Source organism: Crocuta crocuta, unplaced genomic scaffold (genome assembly GCF_008692635.1).
Source record: "Crocuta crocuta isolate KB4526 unplaced genomic scaffold, BGI_CrCroc_1.0 scaffold128, whole genome shotgun sequence".
NCBI classification, from domain to species: Eukaryota; Metazoa; Chordata; class Mammalia; order Carnivora; family Hyaenidae; genus Crocuta; species Crocuta crocuta.
In genome coordinates this window covers 1,353,747-1,358,233 of record NW_027532232.1, presented here as the reverse complement: position 1 = coordinate 1,358,233, position 4,487 = coordinate 1,353,747, and the positions used below count along the sequence as shown (strand labels likewise).

The 4,487-nt window shown below is 40.1% G+C and overlaps 1 non-coding gene across 1 annotated transcript; it reads right to left on the bottom strand.

The window, feature by feature from the left end:
* Window positions 1-432: 432 nt before the first annotated feature.
* On the bottom strand, window positions 433-517 carry TRNAQ-UUG (transfer RNA glutamine (anticodon UUG)). The gene has a single exon. It is a non-coding gene; the product is annotated as a tRNA-Gln (tRNA).
* Window positions 518-4,487: the final 3,970 nt, after the last annotated feature.

The following is a 4,487-nucleotide window of genomic DNA, read 5'->3' as shown; positions in this document are numbered from 1 at the left end:
TGATGTACAAAACAAACAAACAAACAAACAAACAAAAAACCTGTTCTTCTGTGTCTGCGATCTCTTGCCAAGGCTAAAGTCTGCGTGTCTCATATGGAATCTTTCTCCTTTACTTTGCCCTGAGAGTGAACTTCATGCCCATCCTCTGTCAGAATCTCTAACTTTGTTAAATTCCTCCCACCCCTCATCCTATAACCAGATAATAAAAGGAAGCTTCTGTGTTTTGACAGGCTAGCCAGGTTGGTTGGATTATTCAGAATTAAGTATGTTGGAAGCCAGTAATAGCTTAATAATTGTTTTTTGAATATCTGTATATACATTTTTTAATGTTTATTTATTTTTGAGAGAGTGAGAGCGTGAGCAGGGGAGGGGCAGAGAGAGAAGGAGACACAGAAACTGAAGCAGGCTCCAGGCTCCGAGCTGTCAGCACAGAGCCCGACGTGGGGCTCGAACTCACGCACCGTGAGATCATGACCTGAGCCAAAGTCAGACGCTCAACCCACTGAGCCAGCCAGGCGCTCCTCTATATATACATTTTTAACAGAACTCATTATTTTCTCAGAAGGTATTATCAAGGGATTACAAAAGAGTAGCCTTTCAGTATCTTTCACATAAGCCATGGCTGCCTCACTGGTATAATAGGTATAATATATACCCTCTTATATACACGGTTCCTTCTCCCTGCCAGAACACCTTCATATTTTTTCCCATTGCTTAAGCATTCGCATGTTAATTTTATATGTATGTGCCTATTTGATTTTTGTTTATTGGTCTTTCTGCTCGTTAAATCCATGTGCCTCAGTGACGCCTTAAATTCCTTACCTTGTAGGTTATGAGAGGAGAGGGAATCTGCCTAATTCAACCTAATATAGCATCATATTTAGGTAAATGTACCTTGTAAGTGCCTTTTATTATTAAAAAATTATGTGCAGTATCATGTCACAGAATGATTTCTCACGATGTGTTCTGGGGTGGGGGGTGGTGTACTGTTCTCTTGCCTTTACATTTAACTTCTTTAAAATCTCTCTTAATAGTGTCCCCAGGATAGAGGACAAGAAGCAGCAGTCCTTTAAAAAGTGGGGAAAATAGCAGCCAGGGTCCCCTCATCTCTGATGTGTCCCTGGTCACAGGACTCTGAGTTATGTTTNAGGCCAATAAATCCCTACAAGCTTAGTTCTGAAACTTTGGAATTCAGGCTGTCCTTTTCCACAGGAAGATGCCGCTGGCACAAAAAGAACAGTAAAAAGTTGTAAATTAGAACACACAGTCCCCTTCATCCCCTTAATTAACTCTGAGACATAGATTACAGACTAGCGCTGTCTCATCTTCCAGTTGTTTTGTCTGAGCTCTGAGTTAGCAGTAAAAGGAAGCACTGCATCAACCTTCCCATCTGCAACAGGAAGTACCTGGCCTCTCATCCAAGAAGAGACGCCAAGTTTGCATGGCCACTTTCACATCTGGATTCCAGGAGAAGTCACAACATCCCTGATGATGTACAAAACAAACAAACAAACAAACAAACAAAAAACCTGTTCTTCTGTGTCTGCGATCTCTTGCCAAGGCTAAAGTCTGCGTGTCTCATATGGAATCTTTCTCCTTTACTTTGCCCTGAGAGTGAACTTCATGCCCATCCTCTGTCAGAATCTCTAACTTTGTTAAATTCCTCCCACCCCTCATCCTATAACCAGATAATAAAAGGAAGCTTCTGTGTTTTGACAGGCTAGCCAGGTTGGTTGGATTATTCAGAATTAAGTATGTTGGAAGCCAGTAATAGCTTAATAATTGTTTTTTGAATATCTGTATATACATTTTTTAATGTTTATTTATTTTTGAGAGAGTGAGAGCGTGAGCAGGGGAGGGGCAGAGAGAGAAGGAGACACAGAAACTGAAGCAGGCTCCAGGCTCCGAGCTGTCAGCACAGAGCCCGATGCGGGGCTCGAACTCACGCACCGTGAGATCATGACCTGAGCCAAAGTCAGACGCTCAACCCACTGAGCCAGCCAGGCGCTCCTCTATATATACATTTTTAACAGAACTCATTATTTTCTCAGAAGGTATTATCAAGGGATTACAAAAGAGTAGCCTTTCAGTATCTTTCACATAAGCCATGGCTGCCTCAGTGGTATAATAGGTATAATATATACCCTCTTATATACACGGTTCCTTCTCCCTGCCAGAACACCTTCATATTTTTTCCCATTGCTTAAGCATTCGCATGTTAATTTTATATGTATGTGCCTATTTGATTTTTGTTTATTGGTCTTTCTGCTCGTTAAATCCATGTGCCTCAGTGACGCCTTAAATTCCTTACCTTGTAGGTTATGAGAGGAGAGGGAATCTGCCTAATTCAACCTAATATAGCATCATATTTAGGTAAATGTACCTTGTAAGTGCCTTTTATTATTAAAAAATTATGTGCAGTATCATGTCACAGAATGATTTCTCACGATGTGTTCTGGGGTGGGGGGTGGTGTACTGTTCTCTTGCCTTTACATTTAACTTCTTTAAAATCTCTCTTAATAGTGTCCCCAGGATAGAGGACAAGAAGCAGCAGTCCTTTAAAAAGTGGGGAAAATAGCAGCCAGGGTCCCCTCATCTCTGATGTGTCCCTGGTCACAGGACTCTGAGTTATGTTTCCTTGGTATGCAGTGCAGATCCCATCATTTTCTAAGGCACACGATTCCCCTGAGAATCGAAGATGACAGCTTTCTACCCAAGCCACCAACTTCCACATCTCTGTATGTCAAAAATGTGTCTCTTCTTTTTTTTAATCTCTTATTTTACAAACGAGGGATTCGAGATCTTTAGAGGTGAAATGGCCTGTTCATGGGGACACAGCTAATTAGCAGACTTGCAGACATCATTCATCAACCTTAAAATGTCCTTTTAGTACTTTGCCAAGTATAACCTATTACCCTTAAGAAAGCTCCTTTCCTCAGAGCCAGGAGTTCCGTCAATACTGCGCACCTTCCTTTATAATTAACTTCTGTTTTATCTCTCTAAATAGACTCCATAAAATAGAGGACAAACACCAGTAGGTATTTCTAAGCTGTTATAGTTTCTGTATGTTATCAGGCCAGCTTGAAAACAGTGTGAAATATTGAAAATAACAAGCAGCCATGGTCTCAGCAACATAATAAAACCACAAGTATTTGATATTAGGCTCCTTCCCAAACTTTTTTTAAATATCTAGCAATAAATACCTTTTAGAAGGCTGTAGATTATTTGTTATAGGTGTATTTATGTATGTTAACGTTCTATTTTTTCCTCTTAACACTGCCTTGTTCATTTTTTTCTCTCCTTCCCTGAAACTCGACAGAAATTTCTGCAAAATGCATACTCATGATACAAAAGGATAATGAACTTGATGAGTCCCCTGTTTTCAGATGCTTAGGCTATTTCCAGTTTTTCGTGATTCCGAGCCATGTAGAAGAGAACACATCCGCACAAGTGGAAGCACAGAAGTCTTTACACAGGGATCCAAGCCTGGGACAAATACCTTCATGCCAAGTGAAAAATCTGGTTCAGATTGACCCGTGAAAAACAACATGCAAATATTGAACGTTGTTTTGACACGGAATACATTTGCTTTGCCACGACAGGACTGAGGATGGAATAAATTTCTCTTCAAAACATTAGGAAGTTTTTCTTGGATGGTACACTACTTTATTGAACTATAAACCCAGTATGGGTAGATAGTTCTTTTTCCTCCACTTAGACAAGGATGGGCGGTCATAAGTTATTCTGTTGTGTTCATATTAGTGGCCAAGTACTTAATATATGTTATACAGAACCTTCCCAGAAACTCTATAAGGGAAGTGCGATTACTCTGTTTTATAAATTTATAAACGAGGGACCTGAGGCTGAGAGCTGCAGTGACTACAGGAGCCACTTGCCATTTGATTGACTTCAAGCTCACATTCTTGACATTGGACTATCTTGCGCCACATCCCAAAGAAGCAGAGATGAGAGGAAACAATACCCAGCTGTTTTATTTAAACAGCTTCATTGAGATGTAACCCACAATGCTGCACAATTCACTCCCTTCAGGTGTACCGTTCAGTGGTTTTTAAGCACATTCACAGGTATGGCGACCACACACAGTCTGTTTTAGGACACTTTCACCACCTCGGAAGGAAACCCCATTCCTTTAGCTATCACGCCATCAAATCTTCCCCCATTCAACCCTAAGAAATACTTAACCTACTTTCTATCTCTGTGGATTTCTGTATCTGAAATGTCCTGTCAATGGAATCATATAACATGTGGACTTTTGTGTCTGGCTTAGAATAACATCTTCAAGGTTCATCCAAAAGTATAGCATGTATCAGTACTTCTTTCCTTTCCATGGTTGAGTAATATTCCATTGCATGGATAGACCACATTTGCTTACATATTAATCCATTGATGGACATTTGGGTTGTTTCTACCTTTTGGCTATTAATGAACAATGCTGTGATAAACATTTATATACAAGTTTTTTATTT